The sequence below is a fragment of the Pan troglodytes genome, chromosome 16, assembly GCF_028858775.2.
Source record: "Pan troglodytes isolate AG18354 chromosome 16, NHGRI_mPanTro3-v2.0_pri, whole genome shotgun sequence".
In the NCBI taxonomy this organism is placed as follows: Eukaryota; Metazoa; Chordata; class Mammalia; order Primates; family Hominidae; genus Pan; species Pan troglodytes.
Window position 1 is genome coordinate 22,836,922 of NC_072414.2, and position 21,594 is coordinate 22,858,515.

The following is a 21,594-nucleotide window of genomic DNA, read 5'->3' on the forward strand; positions in this document are numbered from 1 at the left end:
TTTGAGACAAGAGAAGAATGATTCTTCCCTCTCACATAATTCAGAGGTCATCAGGGCTGCCACTCCCACCACAGGCCCAGAGTGTAAGGGCTCCAAGGAAATCACTATTTCAGAGAGGCCACCAGCACCTTCAGGACCTTGGAGAGCTATGGGCCCAGGCAGAGAGCCACTGTGGTGGCAGGGCTGCCCAGAGCCCTTAGGACAAACCCTCCAAGAGCCTTCTGAGCTCAACTCCTACCCAGCAAGGCTGCAGAGGCAGGATCACCACCTCAGTAGGTCCAAAATGCGGGACTCCCACCCCAGTGGGCCTGGAGGACAGAGCAGCTAGGCAAAAAGGTTTATTGGAATTTTCCCTATTGGATTTTGGACATGCTCAGAACCTGTCATCATTTCTTCTTTCCCATTTCTCCCTTTTGGAAGGGAACTGTCTGTCCTATGACTGACTCACCATGGTATTTTGGAAACACTTAAACTTGTTTTGATTTCATAGGTTCACAGCCTCTTTTTTTTTTTTCCAGACAATCTCCCTCTGTCGCTCAGGCTGGAGTGCAGTGGCACTATCTCGGCTCACTGCAAACTCTGCCTCCCAGGTTCTAAGCGATTCTCCTGCCTCAGCCTTCAGGGCAGCTGGGATTACAGTCATGCACCACCACGCCCGGCCAATTTTGTATTTTTAGTAGAGACAGGGTTTCATCATGTTGGCCAGGCTGGTCTCAAACTTCTGACCTCAGGTGATCCACCCACCTTGGCCTCCGGAAATGTTGGGTTTACAGGTGTGAGCCACTGCGTCCAGCCTAAGCCCATTTTATAAAGGAACTAATTGCATTTTCTTCTTGCATTCTACTATAAGCAGTCAGGAAGAATTAAGCCACTCCACTAACACTTCCCTTAGAAATCGTTTCAGCTCAGTATACAATTTTATCACTCACAGTTCTGTCTTTCTCAAAACAAACTAGAACACAAGCACAGTTTAGCTAAGGTCTTTGCCACTTTATAACAAGGGTAGCTTTTCCTCCAGTCCCCAACAGCATGTTCCTAATTTCGGACTGAGGCCTCATCAGAATGGCCTTTATTGTCTGTATTTCTACCAATATTCTGTTCATGAGTACCTAGATACTCTCTAAGAAGATGCAAGCTTTCTCTATGACTCTTCTAGTTTTTTTCTTAGTCTTCACTGGAATAGCCTTTAAAAATCCATTCACAGCAATGTAGGCTTCTTCTAGCATGCACCTCAAAACTCTCCCAATCTCTACCCATGACCCAGTTCCAAATCCCCTTCCACAGTTTTAAGTATTTGTTACAGGAACACCTCCACTTATTGGTACCAATTTCTGTCTTAGTACTGCTACAATAAACACCATACATGAAATGTCTTATAAACAACAGAAATTTATTTCTCACAGTTTTGGAGGCTGAGAAGACTAAGATTAAGGTATCAACAGATTCAGTGTCTGGTGAGAGCCTATTTCCTGGTTCGCCAATGGCCATCTTTTGGTTGTGTCCTCACTTGATGAAAGCAGGGAATGGCGCTCGCTGGGAACTCTTTTATAAGGGAACTAATATTATTAGTGAGAGCTTCATCCTTATGACCTATTCAACTCTCAAAGGCCCCATCTCTAAATGCCATAATATTGAGGATTAAGTTTCAATATGTAAATGTCAGGGGAATACAAATATTCAGTCTACAGCAAGAAGTAAAAAGTAGTATCTATTGTAAGATTGAGCTATTTGATGATTACATGACCTTGAAAACAGCAGTTTTAATACAGTGAGTTCATAAAGAAATTAGAAAATTATTGGAGATGGCAACTATACCCAAGATATTTTTTCTATAAAATGTAACCATAGAAATGAGCTCTAACTAGAGAATAAAAATCGCATTTAGAGGTTTTGTTTTCATTGATTGTTTTATTTTAAGGTAGAATTAACAGTAATTGTTTGTATACCAACTGGATAATTCCAACAAAGGTAAAATAAGAGATAGAGGAGAGGAAGAAGGGGGAAGTGATGGATCCAAGTAACTAGGCAAGATGGGATGAGTGCACAAGTAAAAGAGATGACCTTTGCTAGAATCTTAGGCAGTTCTCCCAAAGTTGAGGAGAAGTCAGAGTACACAACCTCAGGTGTGGGTAGTCAGTAAACATGGTAGTGGGAATATGTGAAAGTTCTTTTCTGATTGCTTCTAGTATCTTAATGAAATACCTAGCAAGGTGTTCTCAGCTGAGAGGGTGCATGTTGGGTGGCGTTATGAAATAGTCATCCAGGAGAATGAAGGATTGGCTGGATAGAAAAATAATTTGAAGGCTGGTCAGCATTTAGGGCTCACTTAAGAATAATAATTGTATATTTATAATATTTAAAGGCATTTGAGTTTGGGCATAAATTTTAAATAGTGAATTGCCAGAGGAATACTATAAAGTCAGAGAGAAGTGAGATTCAAGGTGAGAGATAATCAATATTGGCTATGGAATTTAAGTTGAATAAGGAAGAAATTGAGGCTATGAGGATGTCGAGGGATAATGAAAAAGCAGTAGGATTAATGGATTATTGTCTGAAGAGGTCAAAAAATGATGGACTTAGGGCGAATTATAAAAAGAAGTGGAATGCTTAAAGTTGAAAGTAGGGAACAGTTTGTTGCTATTGGTAATGAATAAATACCTTGAATATGAGTGGCTGAGATAAGGTGGAAGACACAATTATTAGAGGAGAGGAGTCTAGGAAGTGCATGTTCAAGGGTCATCTTTGTGGATCCTAAAGTAACCAAATTTTGTAACAGAAAAACTTGAAGAAAATAGCAGTTCTCACAGAGAAAATGTTTAGAGAATAAGGGTGTGGAGAACATTGGTAACAGGGGCTGGTAGATACTAGCAATAATAAGGGTCTGGGATGGTATAGTATAATGCTATGATTCAAGACTGGGGACTTCTGAAGAAGCAGAAGAAAATTTGGTCTAGGACAGATAATGTTCTGTAAATGGCAATGAAAAACAAGAAATACACCAGCAGTTAGTGTGAGGAGTGGAAAAGAATGCAGCCATCACTTGAGAAAGGCTGTAAAGGAAACAATTACTTCAAAGCAGGGCAAGGTTTCAGTTAAAGCAAAAATATCATAAAATGAGTTAAGATTATAATAGATTTTGATGGTGACTGATTCTTAGTGCTTTTACTTCTAAATCAAATTGGTATCCATTGCCTCTAGTAATTCTGTATCAGTTTGCATGAATTCCATTAATCCTGACTGTTAATCTTTTAGCAGCTTCTGGGCTTCTTTATGTGTTTTTCTTAAATATAATTTCACTAAAGTCCAGAGTGAGTTGTTTGATTTCCCTAGGTGTCAGCAGTCATGTTGAAGTGAAGGCATTTTTTCTCTCCCCTGTCCCACCAACACAATGGGAATGTGGTATAAAAGCAGGCAGGCTAATGGAATGGAGATGAGGCAGTTGAAGGAAGATTTTCGGTTCTCAGTCCCTACTAGTCTTTTCAGGCTCAAACACAGTGAAGATCAAGCTCAGCCATTCATTTTCTCCTTGTACTCATGGGAGCCAGGGAGATGAAAGGCCCTTGTGAAAGCTGATTACTCTGGCAGAGGCCACGAGATCTATGGGGCCAAGCTTTCAGCTTTTCACTCAAGAGCTCTGACGCTGGTATCTGGTGGTTTTTCTCTGTCCTGGATGCTCACAGAATCCAAAGCCTTCCTGGAACCCGACATCCAACTATCTGTAAGGCCCAGGAGCCATTTGTCTCTAGAAAGTCAGGTAGATTGGAGTCAGTGCTTGGCGTTTTGTTTTGTTTTGTTTTTGAGACAGAGTTTCGCTCTGTCACCCAGGCTGGAGTGCAGTAGCATGATCTCGGCTCACTGCAAGCTCCGCCTCCTGGGTTCACGCCATTCTCCTGCCTCAGCCTCCCAAGTAGCTGGGACTACAGGCGCCCACCACCATGCCCGGCTAATTTTTTGTATTTTTAGTAGAGATGGGGTTTCACCGTGTTAGCCAGGATGGTCTCGATCTCCTGACCTCGTGATCCACCTGCCTTGGCCTCTCAAAGTGCTGGGATTACAGACGTGAGCCACCGCGCCCAGCCAGTGCTTGGGTTTTAAGCTACCATTTTTCCAAAACCCCCTCTTCCACTGATTTTAGAAAGCATATACATGGCTTTAACCTCAGGGAAAATATCAAAATAAACCAAACCAGTTGGGGACCATTTTCTTTCTCTCAGAGGTATCTTGTTATGATGCTATTGTCCCAGGCCTATTTTTCACAGAAGCAAAGTAGATGATGGCATGGCAGTTAATTTTTACCGTCCAGTATGTTTCTATATATATATGTCTATGTATTGAATTTTTTATTTGCCTTCCAGCCCTACTAGGCCTGCCATCTAGAGAAAGAAAGCTCCAACCACCTCAGCCTGGAGTAACTATGGGAAATACAACTTTGTTTCCCCTCATGCTTTGTAAACCACCTCTTCCAATTTGTGTTGTGTTGTGTTAGGCCATTCCTGCATTGCTATAAAGCAATACCTGAGACTGGGTAATTTATAAAGAAAAGAGGTTTAATTGGCTTATGGTTCTGCAAGCTTTACAGGAGGCATGGTGCTTGCATCTGCTTGGCTTCTAGAGAGGCCTCAGGAAGCTTACAATCATGGTGAAAGGTGCATCTCACAGGCTGAAAGCAGGATCAAGAAAGATATAGTTGGGGGAAGGTGCCACTATTAAATAACCAGGTCTTCTGAGAACTCATTATCATGAAGACCGCACCAAGTCACCCAGGATCCAAACACCTCCCGCCAGCACTGGGGATTACAATTCAATGTGAGATTTGGGTGGGGAGAAATATCCAGACTATTAATATATCACCAGCATTCCAGATTTGTTTCCTCAAAGTCATCTCTGACTGTCAAACAGCTTAAGTCATTGTGTAGGTAACCTCTTTTAGAAGGGGATAACCCTGCCTTGCAGAATTATTTGCTCAAGACACCTGGCAATAATTCAGTGTTTCAGGAAACTCACTGGGGCTGTTTGCTGGATCAGAAATCAGCATTATGTCAAAGGCTATTCCAAAGGCAGTGGGAGAAATGGATGGAGTTCTGAGAGGGTCTGCTGCATGAGCACTCTGGGGACCCATGTCCAGGTGGACAATACTCTTCATGTTGTTAAACAGACAAGTATAGATACTTTATTAAGATAGGTTTCTAAGAGTAAAACCTTCAAAGGACTATGTGGAAAGATTTGGGCGGTTTTATGTTATCTTTTGAATAGATCCAAAAACAATGTAGTTAGGACAAATGGCTGTCAATGATTTCCAAATTATTTTCACTAATGCATTACCATTACTACAAAAGTGTATGTCAAGTCTCTGAAGGAAGTTAGAGTGAGGCAAAAGGAAGAAATATCAACCAGTGAAGCCCAGTGAAGTGGGCAATCTCCTGCTCCTTTCTAAATGCCAAAAACCTACACAATTAATAGTTTTTGTGCAGAGCAACTCCAATAAACATGAAAGGAAAACTTCTCTTACCCACACCAAGCACATGTTTTCCAAGTTGTGATGAGAACTGGTACAGCAGACTTCTCAAGAATGTTTTGAAGGACAAATACAAGCTTATACATCAAAACTACTTAATCTGAGAAAGAACTTGCTGGCATCCAAACCTTAGGAACTCAGTCCTGCATTGTCACTACCTTTGACGAGGCTTACCGCACTACATGCTGTAAAGGCCTATGGGATGTGGTTATTAGGATTTCATCTCCAGGCTACCCAGGATGTCATATACCATTGATACTCCAGTGACAATTAACCAATTTATTAATGTGATGTTCCCCTTTACAATTAACCAACCTAGCAGATAAGTTGTCCATCAGGGTTTTTTCTTTTTCTTTTCTTTTTTTTTTTTTTTGAGATGGAGTCTCGCTCTGTCGCCCAGGCTGGAGTGCAGTGGTGCGATCTCGGCCCACTGCAAGCTCTGCCTCCCGGGTTCACGCCATTCTCCTGCCTCAGCCTCCTGAGTAGCTGGGACTACAGGCGCCCACAACCACGCCCGGCTAATTTTTTGTGTTTTTAGTAGAGACGCGGTTTTACCGTGTTAGCCAGGATGATCTCGATCTCCTGACCTTGTGATCCACCCGCCTCAGCCTCCCAAAGTGCTGGGATTACAGGCATGAGCCACCGCGCCCGGCTTTTTTCTTTTTTAGAAGTAATTATAGATTTAAAAATATTAATAGTTACAAAATAGTAGATAAGAGTCCCTGTGTACCCTTCAACTCACTTCCTATAATGAAAACCTCTTATATAATCATAGCATAGTCATCTCTCAGTAGCCACTGGGGTTTTGTACAAGCACCCCCATAGATACCAAAATCCATGGATGTTCAAGTCCCTGACATAAAATGGTTTAGTATTTGCATATAACCTATGCACATCCTTTAAATCGGGAGCCCCCAGCTCCTGGGGCTGTTGACCACTATTGGTCTGTGGCCTTTTAGGAATCAGGCTGCACAGCAAGAGATGAGTAGTGTGCTCTGTAAATATATTTGTATTTATAATAAATGTAATAAATCTGTATTTATAATACATGTAATAAATCTGTATGTAAAGTCCCTCCCTATTGCTTGCATGACCACCTGAGCTCCACCTCCTGTCAGATCAGCAGCAGCATTAGATTCTTGTAGGAGTGCAAACCCTACTGTGAACTGTGCATGTAAGGGGTCTAGTTGCATGCTCCTTATGAGAGTCTAATGCCTGATGATCTGAAGTGGGACAGTTTCATACCAAAACCACCCCAGCAGCCCTTACCCCATCTGTGGAAAAATCGTTTCCCAGGAAACCATTCCCTGGTGCCAAAGATGTTGGGGACCACTGCTTTAAATCATTCTTAGATTACTTGTAATACATAATACAATGCAAGTGCTACATAAATAGTTGCTATTCTGCACTGTTTTTTTCAATTTGTATTTTTATTGTTGTATTGTTATCTTTATTGGTTTTGTTTTTGAGTATTTTCAATCAGCTGGTTGACTCTGCAGATGCAGAACTGCAGCTATAAAGGACCAACTCTACATTATCAAAACCACATTACAATTAACTTTACTACAGACCTCACTTGGATTCAGAAGTGTTTTTCTGCACTCTTTTTTATTCTTTGTGTATATGTGTATACTTCTAAGAAATTTATCACTGGTGTAGATACATATAACCAATAACATAATCAAGATATAGCATTATGCTGTCATCCGAAGAAAGGACCTCATGATATCCCTTTATAATCACACTCACCCCACTTCTCTAAGTCCCTGGCTACTGCTGATCTGTTCCCTATTTCTAGAATTTTGTCATGTTGAAAACCTTTTATAATGAAATTATATATTGTACAACCTTTTGACATTGCTTTATTTATTTATTTATTTATTTATTTATTTATTTATTTTGAGACGGAGTCTCACTCTGTCGCCTGGAAGGAGTGCAGTGGTGCGATCTTGGCTCACTGCAACCTCCGCCTCCCAGGTTCAAGCAATTCTGCCTCAGCCTCCCAAGTAGCTGGAACTACAGGCGCGTGCCACCATGCCCGGCTCATTTTTTGTATTTTTAGTAGAGACAGGGTTTCACCGTGTTGGCCAGGATGGTCTCAAACTCCAGACCTCATGATCTGCCCACCTCAGCCTCCCAAAGTGCTGGGATTACAGGCGTGAGCCACCGCACCCGTCCTGAGATTGAATTTTTAAAGTTTAATTCCTTTGAGGTCATTGCAAATCATTCAACAACAGTTCATTGCTTTTTTATTACTAAGTACTAGTCCATTGTATGGCTGTACCATGGTTTGTTTAGCCATCCACCTGCTGAAGGACATTTGGGTTGTTTACAGTTTGGTTGTTAAAAATAAAGCTTCTGTGAAAACTCGTGCACAAGTTTTTGCATGAATATCAACTTTTATTTCTCTAGGGGAAGTGGCCATGAGTGCAGTTAGTGGGTAAACAGCTAAGCACGTTTCTAATTTGTGAAAAACAACAACAACAACAACAACAACAAAAACACCAAGCTGTTTTTCAGGGTGGTTGTTCACCATTTTTGGACGGCACTATTCAGAGACCTGTAAACCTGCACTCTCCTGTGCACTGTTCAGCCTCAAGCGGTGAAAGTAACGTAGCAATTGGGCCAATTACCTCACAGCTGCTCAATTTATGAACTTATTTCAGCCTCCCCAGTAGCTGGGATTACAGGTGCATGCCACCATGCCCAGCTAATTTTTGTAGTTTTAGTAGAGATGGGGTTTCACCATACTGGCCAGGCTGGTCTCGAACTCCCGACCTCAGGTGATCCACCCACCTCAGCCTCCCAGAGAGCTGAGATTACAGGCGTGAGCCACTGCACTTGGCCTTAAATGCATTTTTGGCTTCTATTTTCAACTGATGATGGGCGTTGTACATTGTAAAGACAATAAATCTTTCCATTAAATTAGTGGGAAAGGAGCTCAAAACCCAGCCTGGTGATTCATTATTTTAATGACTTCCTGCTTTACTGCAAAATCTCTCTCTTCATTCGGTGTTGGCAGTTTGAGCCCCTGTTAAGGATATAGGCTCACAATGAAGCTTCTATAAATTTCTGGATCTCTGTCATGCTGGCATGTATGTCATTCTCCTTTAGGAATCATGAGGAGGCTGGCAAGCGGTTGCTCCAAGGGAAGGGGGAATTTTTCAAACCTGAGCTGTCCAAGCTCAGCATGAATTGGAGTGGGCTGCTGACTAGGCTAGCAGAGGCAGCCAGGAAATATGCAAATCTGCAATCCGTTCTGCCAGGTCTGTCCCAGCAGGTGTCACTAAAAGGCAGCCCTGTGTGCTTCTGTCACTGTGACAGCCTTGACAAGGAAGATGGAAAGGAATAGAGACCCAGTGCTGAACTCCAAGCAGAGATGGGAGCTTTTCTCTCTGCATATTTTCCCTCCCCTCCCAGCCTGCATCACCATTAACATATTGATTTATATTTGTATTATGAAACAAAAATGGTTGTAAACAGCTGTTCTTTCCTTTTACACACAATGCTAGCTCCTATTTAGATTCCTAAATGAATAATGTCTAAAGAGGTACTTAAACTGACATAAAACGCAGATGATCTTATGACCAAATGCTTAGTGCAAAAACAAACAAAAAAACCCTTCAAATTGCAAGAGAAGTTCCTCCAAATACAGAAAGGGCAAGTATTGTAAGAGGTACCTTAACTAAAATGTGGCAATGTAAGGAGCAGAGCAGGAAGAACCTTTAAGTCTGAAACTTACAACAAGTCAATTTCATAGTCAGTTTCCGTGGGTCCTTCCACAACAACCTCTGGCATCCATTTTCTCTGCAATGGAGGTAACAACAATAGCTATTTCAGAGCAGGAAAAGGCTTAGAGCAGTGCCAGAAGAGGGTCATGGCTGTATAAAGTTTAGCTATTTGTATATTGTAACAAAGCTACAGTGTATTTTTTTATTGGTAGTCAATAATTTCTTTTGGAAAAGTAGCAGCCTCTTATTTAGTTTCTTTTTTTCCTTTCCCTTTTCCTGCCACAGAGTCCCGCTCTGTCGCCCAGTCTGGAGTGCAGCAGCTCCATTATAGCTCACTGCCACCTCGACCCCGGGCTCAAGCAATCCTTCTACATCAGCCTTCAGAGTAGCTGGGACTACCCGCGGGGCCCACCACACCCAGCTAATCTTTGTCGTTTTTGTTTTGTTTTTCCCTTAAGAGACCCGGTTTGGGGCCAGGCGCGGTGGCTCAGGCCTGCAGTCCCAGCACTTGGGAGGCCCAGGCGGGCGGATCACCTGAGGTGAGGAGCTGGAGACCAGCCCGACCAACATGGAGAAACCCCATCTCTACTAAAAAAAAATTACAAAATTAGCCGGGCATGGTGGCTCAGGCCTGCAATCCCAACACCCGGGGAGGCCGAGGCAGGCGGATCACCTGAGGTCGGGGGTTAGAAACCCGCCTGACCAACATGGAGAAACCCCGTCTGTACCAAAAACAAAAACAACAACAACAAAAACAAATACAAAATAGCTGGGCATGGTGGCTCACGCCTGCAATCCCAGCCACTCAGGAGGCTGAGGAAGGAGAACCACCTAAACCCGGGAGGTGGACGCAGTGGCGAGCCAAGACCGCGCCACTGCATTCGAGTCTGGGCAACAAGAGCGAAACTACGCCTCAACAACAACAACAAAACCGACCGGGTTTCACCATGTTGCCTAGGCCCGTCTGGAGCTCCTAGACTCCAGTGATCCGCCGCGCTGGGCCGTCCAAAGTCCTGGGATCACAAGCGTGAGCCACCACGCCAGGCCGATCTATTCCTTTCTGACTAATAAATTGGGCCGGGAGCGGTGGCTCACGCCTGCAATTCCAGCACCCGGGGAGGCGGAGGCGGGCACATCACATGAGGTTGGGAGTCTGCGACCAGCCTGACCAACATGGAGAAAACCCATCTCTACCAAAAAAAAAAAAAAAAAGTACAAAATTAGCTGGGCATGGTGGCTCAAGCCTGCAATCCCAGCACCCCTAGAGGCCGAGGCGGGCGCATCACCTAAGGTCAGGAGTTTGGGACTAGCCTGACCAATATGGAGAAACCCCGTCTCTACAAAAGAAAAAAAAAAAAAAATTAGCTGGGCATGGTGGCTCACGCCTGCAGTCCTAGCCGCTTGGGAGGCTGAGGCAGGAGAACGACCCAAATCTGGGAGGCGGAGGCCACGGGGAGCCCAGACCACGCCACTGCACCCTGCCTGGGCAACAAGAGCAAAACTCCGCCTCAAAAAAGGAAAAAAAAAAAAAAAAGAAAGAAAGGTTTCACCATGTTGCCCAGGCCGGTCTGGAGCTCCTAGGCTCCAGTGATCACCGCGCTCTGTCGTCCAAAGTCCTGGGATCACAAGCCTGAGCCTCCATGCCAGGCCGATCTATTCCTTTCTGATTAATAAATTACGCCAGGCGCGGTGGCTCACGCCTGCAATCCCAGCACCCCGGGAGGCCAAGGTGAGCAGATCACTTGAGGTCGGGAGTTTGAAACCAGCCTGACCAACATGGAGAAAACCCATCTCTACCAAAAAAAAAAAAAAAAAAAAAATTAGCTGGGCATGATGGCTCGTGCCTGCAATCCCAGCCACTCGGGAGGCTGAGGCAGGAGAACCACCCAAACCCGGGAGGCGGAGGCTGCGGCGAGCCAAGACCACGCCACTGCACTCCAGCCTGGGCAACAAGAGCAAAACTCTGCCCCCCCCCCCCCACACCCACATCCAAACACAAAAAAGAGAGAGACCAGGTTTCACCATGTTACCCAGGCCGGATGGAGTCTTGCTCTGTCGCCCAGGCTGGAGGGCAGTGGTGCCATCTCGGCTCTCGACAACCTCTGCCCCCTGGGTTCAAGCGATTCTCCTGCCTCAGCCTCCCAAGTATCTGGGACTACAGCTGTGTGTCACCATGCTCGGCTAATTTTTTTTTTCTAGTGGAGATGGGGTTTCGCCACATTGGCAAGGCTGGTCTTGAATTCCCGACCTCAGACAACTCACCCGCCTCAGCCTCCCAAAGTGCTGGGATTACAGGCGTGAGCCACCACATCCAGCCTTTATCTTTCTTTTCTCCTCCAAATCCGTGGCAAACAATGATCTTTACAGTTTGCCTTTTCCAGATTATCATATAAATGGAATCAATCATTCCAATTTATGTATGCAGGTTTTTCAAACTTCCTTATTTTCACCTAGAAATATGCATTTGAGATTCATCCATGTTTTGCATGATGCTCCTTTTTGTTAATGACTAGTATTCCATTGTAGAAATGTACTGCAGTTTGTTTATGCATTCACTTATTGAAGAACATCTTATTTGCTTCGTTTTGGGTGAATATGAATATGGATGGCTGCTATAAACATTTGTGTACAGGTTTTGTGAGCACGTAAGTTTTCAAATCAGTATGCAAATGCCTAGGAACACCCTATTGTTGGATCATGTGATGAGACTATGTCTTACCTTGTAAGAAGCTGCCAAACTGCTGTCCTAAGTGGTTGTACTATTTTGCTTTCCCATAAGCAATACATGAGAGTTTCCAGCACCCCACAGATTTAACTATTAATAGCAATTGTAATTTCCTTGATTTTGGATTTTAGCAATTTTGATAGGTGTGTGGTGGTATCTCATTGTTGATTTAATTTGAATTTCCCAAAAAAAATGATATTTAGCAAATTTTTATATACTGATTTGTCGTCTGTATATCTTTTTTTTTTTTTTTTTTTTTTTTTTTTTTTTTTGGTGAGACAGAGTCTCGCTCTGTGGCCCAGGCTGGAGTGCAGTGGGGCAATCTCGGCTAACTCCAAGCTCCACCTCCCGGGTTCACACCATTCTCCTGCCTCAGCCTCTGGAGTAGGTGGGACTACAGGGGCCCGCCACCATGCCCGGCTAATTTTTCGTATTTTTTATTAGAGACCGGGTTTCACCGTGTTAGCCAGGATGGTCTCAATCTCCTGACCTCGTGATCCGCCCGCCTCAGCCTCCCAAAGTGCTGGGATTACAGGCGTTGGCCACCGTGCCCAGCCTGTATCTTTTTTGATGAAGTGTCTCTTCAGATATTTTGCCCACTTTAAAAATCAAATTTTTATTTTTGAGATAAAATTTTGTAGATTCACATGAAGTTGTAGGAAATGGTACAGTGAGATCCTCTGTAGCCTTTATTGAGTTTCCGCCAGTGGTAACACTTGTAAAACTATGGTACAATATCACAACTTGATATTTAATTTGATGCAGTCAAGGTACAGAACATTTTATCTTTGTAGGGAATTGCCAAACTCATCAATAATGTATGGGTGATCCAGTTTCTCCACATCCTTGCCAGCATTTTATTGTTACTATTTTTTATTGTGATAGGTAATGATACTTCATTGTCACTTTAATGCATTTACCTAAAGGCTAATGATGTGGAGCATCTTTTCACATGGTTACCTGCCATCTGAATATCCTCTTCAGTGAAATATCTCTTTATGTCTTTTTCCCATTTTCTGATTGGATTATTTGTTTATCTGCTGAGGTTTTAGAGTTTGTTATATGTTCTATACATGAGTTCTTTTGTGAATATTGGCTTGCAAATATTTTTAGTGGTCTGTAATTATGTTTATTCCTGTTCATGGTCTTGCACAGAGCAAACACTTTTAATTTTGATAGAGTCCAACTTGCCATTTTCCCTTCAGTGGTTAATGCTTTTGGTGTAAAATAAGAGAGCTATTAACCCTAGATGCCAAGATTTTCTCCTATGTTTTCTGAAGTTTGGTAGTTTCAGTTTTGTATTTAAGTATATAATCCATTTTTTAGTTAATTTTTGTAAAAATGTGAGGTTCAGGCTGAGGTTCAACTTTTTGGCCTATGGATGTCCAGTTGCACCATCACCATTTACTGAAAAGGCTATCCTTCCTCTATTGAGCTGCTTTTGCAACTTTGTCAAAGATCAACTGGTTTTTGCTCATTTTATAATTGCGTTGCTTAATTTCTTATTGTTGAATTTTAAGAGTCATTTGTATGTTTTGAACACAAGTCTTTTGTGATTTGAAAATATATTCTCGGTCTATGACTTGCCATTTCAGAACGGTAATGATGTATTTTTCTATTCCTAATTAGTAGTTTAAAAAATCTTTTTATTTCAGTCAGGTAAAAGTTCCAGAAATGTGAAGTACAAAGATTTTTTTGATCCAGTTGAAAGTGATGAAGACATAGCAAGAGATCATGATGATGATCTGGGTTCAAACAAGTGGATGAAATTGCTGAAGAAGCAGCAGAAGAACTAAGCATTTCTGAAATGTGAGTATTTGAACCATCCTTTACATTGTGAGCTGGAATTGTCCAATCATGTATTTGTACTTGTGGTTTTCACACATCTTTGTTTTAAGAAATTAGATTCTCTCCTATCAGATATTCTTAAGATAGCCAGAGGAAAGTCTGTGGATTTAAAGGGACATTAGAGATCATTTAATGAAGAAAAATATTACTGGCAGTGGCAATCAAACCTTTCTTGCCAGGAACTTTGATTTGGTTTTGTACCCCAAAAATCCTGTTATTTTTGTGAGATTGACAGTTTGTATTATCGATTGATGAATAATTTATTTTCTATATATTGGACACTTTTGTTCTGTTTCTTACATAGCATGTCACTTAAATGATACCTTCTCTTCCGTAATACCTGAATGATTTTGGAACTTCTGAGTATTTGGTTGCATTAGGCATATAAAAGAAGAACTTTATTAAGGGAAAATATGTTTCCTTTTGTTTTTCTAATGGAAAGCAGTATATTTCTTTTTATAAGAATTTTGTAGTGTAGGGATGAAGATGATGACCTGGAAGAAAGTGAAGACAGTAAACAATGTAAAGAGAGCTTGAAAAGAGTGACCTTCACTTTGCCGGATGATGAGGCAACTGAAGATGCAGGTGTTTTAAATGTAAAGAAAAATTCTGATGAAGTTAAATCCTCTTGAAAAAAGACAGGAAAAGGTAATTAGGAATTTAAGGAATTTTTAATGTGCTTGACATAACTGTGGAACTCACAGACTACTAACAAATCTTCCCTATCTTTCTTTTTTTTTTTTTGAGAAGGAGTCTTACTCTGTCACCCAGGCTGGAGTGCAATGGCGTGATCTCAGCTCACTGCAGCCTCCACCTCCTGGGTTCAGATGATTCTGCCTCAGCCTCCTGAGTAGCTGAGATTAGAGGTGCATGCCACCATGCCTGACTAATTTTTGTACTTTTAGAAGACATGGGGTTTCACCGTGTTGGCCAGGCTGGTCTCGAACTCCTGACCTCAGGTGATCCTCCTGCCTCAGCCTCCCAAAGTGCTGCGATTACGGGCGTGAGCCACCGCGCCCGGCAATTTTACAGGTATTATTACCTAGAATGAGGTGAAAGGACACGGTTAGGATTTTTTTTTAAGTGTAAGGTAAGTTAAAATAGTAAGAAACAGTAGTAGCGTAATACCTGGCCATGGCTGGAAGGTGGGTGCTGATGATGGGCATTGGAACAGACCTGAATACATCTCTGGCATCAGGGTCAGGAGGCAGTGAGCCTGTCGCTTCCTAGTTCTGGTGTTTTTTTTTTTTTTCCATGTCTTAATAAACAAACAAACAAAAAGCCCTCTTAGCCATTTAGAATAAGCATTTCGGGCCAAGGGGAGCAGAGAGAAGTATGAAGTTTACTTTTTCTCTTCAGTAGAATAAAAATTACTGTCCATTTTTTCAATGTGATTTGTCAGAATAAATCTTTAACGTATTACAGGTAAATAAAAGAAAAAAAAGTCCCTACAATCCAAATGGATATTTGGATAATTTTACGAAGTCTATATTAACACTTTAGTTCTTTTTTATCAGCCCACAATAAAGTCCCATATCCATGAAGCAGTTGCTACCCTTTACTCACTAGCGCCAGCCCCAACAATCCCCAGTCTGTATCCTCTTTGTAGATTTGCCTATTTTGCATATTTGATATAAATGGAGCCTTACAATACGCAGCCTTTCACTTCTGACTTCTTGCATTTAGCATCATGTTTTCAAGACTGTAGCATTTGCTTGTGCTTCATTTCTTTCTTATGGTTGTATGGTATTCCATTGCGGGTATGTACCATGCTTTATCTGTTCATCCATTGATGGCCATTCAGGCTGTTTCCACCTTTTGACTGTTAATCGTGCTGTGCACATGTATTTGTTTGAGTACCTGCTTTTAATTCTCTTGGTTTTACACCTAGGAGTGGTTGCTGGGTCAGATGGTAATTCTCTGTGTAGCTTTTTTTTTTTTTTGAGACGGAGTCTCGCTCTGTCACCCAGGCTGCAGTGCAGTGGTGCGATCTCGGCTCGCTGCAACCTCCGCCTCCTGGGTTCACACCATTCTCCTGCCTCAGCCTCCCGAGAAGCTGGGACTACAGGCACCCGCCACCATGCCCGGCTAATTTTTTGTACTTTTAGTAGAGATGGGGTTTCACCATGTTAGCCAGGATGGTCTCGAGCTCCTGACCTCCTGATCTGCCCGCCTTGGCCTCCCAAAGTGCTGGGATTACAGGCGTGAGCCGCCAGGCCAGGCCTTCTCTGTGTAGCTTTTTGAGGAACTGCCTGCCAAGCTTGTTGCCATTGTGGCTACATCATTTTACAGTCCCATCAACAGTACACAAGGGTTCCAGTTTCTCCATCTTTGCCAACACTTGTTATCACTTGTTTTCCTTTAACAAAAATTGTAGCCATCCTAGGGGGAATAGCTTAGTTCTCTACAGAAGTAAATATCAAGGGAATTAAATTTAAAATTTTGAATGTTAGAGGTAATGGTTACTGTGGCTCCTAAAATGCACGTCACATTTTTTCTTTGGTAGGCGCTGGAAGCATCATGGTACTGCTCTTTTAATTTTGCTTGTGAGATGTTTCTTTGTAGCTGAAGCTTTGGTGATGAGAAATTGGGAATACCCTCATTTGCCTTTAGTGTTTTGTCCTGTGATATATATCAAGCTGCTTAGTTTGATGTTGTTGAACTTATTTCCTAAGCAAAAAACAGCGGAAGAAGAAAATCCAGAGTACCCATGATGGTTCCAGCGCCAACTCCCTCACAAGCAGTTGTCTACGGCAGAAGCCCCTGCTATTTGGGGTCTTGATTTCCTTCTCTCACTGCCCTATCATTTCACAAAACAATAGCATTTTCATGCCTGTGCCTTACTTCTTTCCCCTTTGGGAAATGATCTCATGTCACCTGAACAAAGGCTTAGTGTAGGCTATAGAGCACTATCCACAATCAGATGCAGAGGACAGCTATGATGAAGTGAATCTAGAAGCAATAGAAGCTCAGTACAGCCAGGGATGTAGACTGCAGTCTGCAGAGTGTTCTGTGACCAACAAGAGCTCATTGTTTCAACCTCCCCATCCAGGGAAAATTGCCTTTTGCCTGATAGGCTCTCATATTGATTTGACGGAAATGCAGTAAGCCTTAGTCCAGATGGGTGGAGAATGTGGACTAAGATTCCACCAAAGCAACAGGTAAAGTCGTTCTGGTTTTTAATCTACAAGGGATCAATCACAGTGGTCAAGAAGAGCCTGTGGAAGTTTGCACTCTGCATTCCTGTTATTGCAGAAGCTGGCTGCAGCAGGGGAGAGCTAGGCTGTATGGGGCTAAATTAAGCACTGGTTTTTGTCCATTTGTGCTGCTATAACAAAATACCTGGAACTGGGTCATTTATAAACAACAGAAACATTTCTTATGGTTCTGGAGGCTGGAAGGTCTAAGACGAAGGTGCTGGGAAATTGGTTGTCTGGTGAGAGCTGCTCTCTCTGCTTTGAGATGGTTGCTTGTTATGTCCTTACTTGGTAGAAGGTGGAAGGGCAAAAAGCCACCAAAATCACTCCGTCAAGCCTTTTATGAGGATGGTAATCCCATCCAGGAGGGCTTTGCCTTCAAGACTTAATCCTCTAAAGGTCCTACCTCTTAATATCTCACTGGCCATTAAGTTTCAACATATGAATTTTGAAGGACACATTCAGACCATAGCGTTCCACGCCTGGCTTCTCAAATTCATGTTCTCAAATGAATACATTCATTCCATCCCACTAGCCACCAAAATCTTAACTTGTTCCAGCATCAACTTTAAATTCTAAGTCCAAAGTCTTACGTAAACATATAGGTAAGACTGACAAGGTGTGATTCATCCTGAGCCTAATTTCCCTCCAGCTGTGAAACCAAACAAGTTATGTGATTCCAAAATAGAGTGGTGGAATGGGCATAGGGTAGATATTCCCATTTTAAAAGGGAGAAATAGGAAAGAAGAAAGGAATAGCTTAGTCCCAAGTAAGTCCAAAACCCAGCAGGGCAAGCAACATTAAATCTCGAGGCTTGAGGATAATCTTTGACTTTATGTCTCACCTTCTTCCAGTCACACTGGGGTGAGGGTTGGTTCCCCAGGGGTTCAGGTGGCCCCAACCCTATAACTTTATTGGGTGCAGCCTGTGCCCTGGCTCTCACTGGTTGGTCTTGTGCCTGCAGGTTTCCCAGGCTGCCATTGCACACTGGTGGCTGTAGAGGTCCAGGGTCTCAGGGGTGGCCCTGCCCCAATGGCTCTCTGGGCATTGCCTGTGAAGGCATTCTCTGCTGTGTCCCCACCTCATGGCAGTTCTCTGCCTGCATCTGATGCCCCTCAGTCCTTGTCACACCTCAGTCACTTGGTTTTCCGGCTGCCAACTCTCTCTTCCTCCTGCTGCACCAGCTCAGTCTCTTTTGCGGGCTCTTCCTCACTGCCCTACCTTTTGTTATTGGAATGCTTAGTCTTCTGACCATTTAGTTCTCTATCTACAGTCAATCCTTGGTCCTATATATTAATTCCATTTAAACCCCAACAACTCCCAAATTTATATTTCCATCCTGACCTGACTTGATTAATCAAAGGATTTTCATCTACAAGCATGTCTAACCAGTATCTCAAACTTACATGTCCGAAACTGAACTCTTACGCTTTCCCCTCCATCTTGCCAGTTGCTAGGCCAAAGGCCTCAGTTTCCCTTGATTCTTCTTCTTGTACCTTACCACCTTTACCATGAGCAGATCCTGCTGGCTCAGCCTTCTAAATATACTCGGAATATGATGAATTCTTATCAATTGCAATGCCAACACCCTGACCCATGCCACCATCATCTCTCCTTGGATTACTGCATCAGCCTTCTGTTTTCCTTGCTCCCTCTCTTGCTTCCCTCCTTGTGTGCCCCAAGCTCTATTCTTTTTTTTTTTTAGATGGAATTTCACTCTTCTTGCCCAGGATGGAGTTCAATGGTGTGATCTCAGCTCACTGCAACCTCCGCCTCCTGGGTTCAAGCGATTCTCCTTCCTCAGCCTCCCGAGTAGCTGGGATTACAGGTGTGTGCCACCATGCCTGGCTAATTTTTTTTTTTTTTTTTTGTATTTTTAGTAGAGACGGGGTTTTGCCATGTTGGCCAGGCTGGTCTCAAACTCCTGACCTCAGGTGATCTGCCCACCTTGGCCTCCCAAAGTGCTGGGATTAGAAGTGTGAGCCACCATGCCCAGCCCCAAGCTCTTTTTTTTTTTTTTTTTTTTTTTTTTTAGATGGAGTCTCACTCTGTTACCAGGCTGGAGTGCAATGGCAGGATCTCAGCTCACTGCAACCTCTGCCTCCCGGGTTCAAGCAATTTTCCTGCTTCAGCCTCCCGAGTAGCTGGGACTACATGCGAGCACCACCACACCCAGCTAATTTTTGTACTTTTAGTAGAGACGGGGTTTCACCATGTTGGCCAGAATGGTTTTGATCTCTTGAACTTGTGATCCACCCGCCTCTGGGAGCAGAGTGCTGGTATTACAGGCGTGAGCCACCACGACCAGCCCCAAGCTCTATTCTGAATGCAACAGGGAAAGGGGTCCTTTTAGAGCTTATGCTCAAAATCTTTGTCTCCCCTCCTCCCATCTCACTCAAAGTCAATGCTCAAATCCATACAATGACCTGCAGGGTCATACATCAGGTGCTGGCAAACAGTAGCTGGATGGCAAGTTAGCCAGCTATTTTTGTAAATAAAGTTTTATTGGAACAAAACCACACTCATATGTTACATATTGTCTGTAGCTGCTTTCACACTACAATAGCTGTGTTGCCTAGTTATGATGGAGGCCACATGGTCCCAAAAGCCTCAAACATTTACTCCCTGGCCCTTTACGGAACAAATTTGCTAACACTTGCCCTCCATGGTCTGGCTCTCTGCTGCCTCCCTGGCTTTGTTTTCTTCTGCCTCCTTGGGGTTCTTAGAGCCTGCTAGACAATCTTCTGCCTCACGGCTTTTACATGTGCTGTTGCTGTTTCCTGGCCTACCATGGCCTTCTCTCAGTCCACACCGTTACCTCCCTCAGGCCAATGTCAATCTTCAAATGTCATCTTTTCAGTGAGGCCTTTCCTTACCACTCTTTCAAATTGTAACCTCACCCCTAAGATGTTTCTGGCTTTACTTGTCTTCAGTTTCACCACATAGTTTACTTTTTATATTTCTCTATCTCCTTCCACCAGAATGTATCCTTCATGAGGAGTTCCCCTCCCTCCCATGAAGAATTTCCTCCCATTCCTCATTGTTCACTGCCACATATTTTCAGCATCTAAAATGTTACCTGGAATGAGGTAGGCAGTCAATACATTCTTGTTAATGAACTCCCTATTTATGTCCTTATTCTCTTTAGTTTGCTCATTTATTTATGCACTCATTCAGTGTATATTTATCAATAATTACACAACGCTAGCCACTGCTGCAGGCAGCAGCGATTTTATAGTAAAGGCAACAAGCACAACCGCCTGATGTTAAGAAGCTTGCATTGTAGGTCATTCATGGTGGGCTGGAACACGCTGGTGTCAGTGCTTCAGGGCTGATTGTTAAACTTTAAGGTGTTAGGCTGGGCATGGTGGCTCACGCCTATAATCCCAGCACTTTGGGAGGCTGAGGCGGGTGGATCACGAGGTCAGGAGATCGAGATCATCCTGGCTAACACGGCAAAACCCCATCTCTACGAAAAATACACAAAATTAGCTGGGCGTGGTGGCGGGCGCCTGTAGTCCCAGCTACTCAGGAGGCTGAGGCAGGAGAATGGAGTGAACCCTGGAGGTGGAGCTTGGAGTGAGCTGAGATCGCGCCCCTGCACTCCAGCCTGGGTGACAGAGCGAGACTCCATCTCAAAAAAAAAAAAAAAAAAAAAAAATTCAGCTGTTAAACACAGCCATTATTAAAAGTTAAATAAATCATATAGCTTTACAAATAAATTACATTAAAAACAGAAGTCATAAATACTCAAGACGCATCACTTCCTAGTCGCCACATTTTATTTCTTGGTTCTTGATGTTATTATTTCAAGGGTATCAGATAACCGGTGATTAGTACTACCTTTTGGAAAACCCAGCTCAGTGGTTTTCCAACTGAAACTCCCTCTCGCTTATTCGCAGGAGTCAGCTTAAGTAGAGCTCCGCGTGTTGGTTGCAGAAGTCGCGTGTCTTCCCCGCAGGAGGCTGTCTGCTCGCTTTGACACTGAATGCTCCCCCAACAAACACGTTTAGCTTGCTTGCCCTTCTCACCGACTGGGGAGAGGAGTCTCAGAGTGCACAGTCGCAGAGAAGGCGTGCGGGGGCGTGCAGGGGCGCACAGGCGCCTGCCTCTGCGGGTGGGAAAGGAAGGAGGTGCCCGGGTTTCCGCTCCAGGGCTCAGCCTGCCTTGGCCACCTACGGTATGGGAGCCTTTAACGTGGAAAGGAAAGGAGATCGATCACTCGAGCCTCCACTTGCCAAGCCTGTGGAAGCGAGACGCGGGAATCGGCTGGGAATGCCTGGAAGCGCCGGCGCGCGGAGCCAGGTGGGAGGTGCGAGGTGGCCGCGCGGGGATCTTGGGTGACAGGGCACCGAGGGAAGGAGGACGCGAGGGCAGCCAGGCCCGAGGGAGCAGGGAGAGTGGCTCGGGCTCAGTCGCTTGGCCCCAGGTGCGCGTCCCAGGTGCGCGGCCTTGGCCCAGCAGCGTCCGCCGTGCTGGCCGGGGCCTCGGCTCCGCAGCAGAAGCCGCGGTGGTGGCAGCCGGCGCGGGCGCAGCTGCCCGCGGCTGGGGCGTTTCATCTGCGCCGGCCTATGGGGC

The 21,594-nt window shown here is 43.8% G+C and overlaps 1 protein-coding gene across 7 annotated transcripts in view; it reads left to right on the forward strand.

Moving 5' to 3' along the window:
* Positions 1-21,594, forward strand: part of FAN1 (FANCD2 and FANCI associated nuclease 1) — a 113,150-nt gene that overhangs the window by 52,529 nt on the left and 39,027 nt on the right. For 2 of the 7 annotated variants that reach the window (XM_063794060.1, XM_063794061.1), the window contains 3 exons: positions 13,627-13,780; positions 14,283-14,467; positions 20,919-21,328. The gene's annotated coding sequence lies outside the window, so the exon portion shown is untranslated. Of the gene's footprint in view, positions 1-9,711; positions 9,786-13,626; positions 13,781-14,282; positions 14,468-20,918; positions 21,459-21,594 lie in introns of those variants that run through there. The other 5 variants (XM_510266.7, XM_009440717.5, XM_054666881.1 and 2 more) reach the window with 4 other exon arrangements.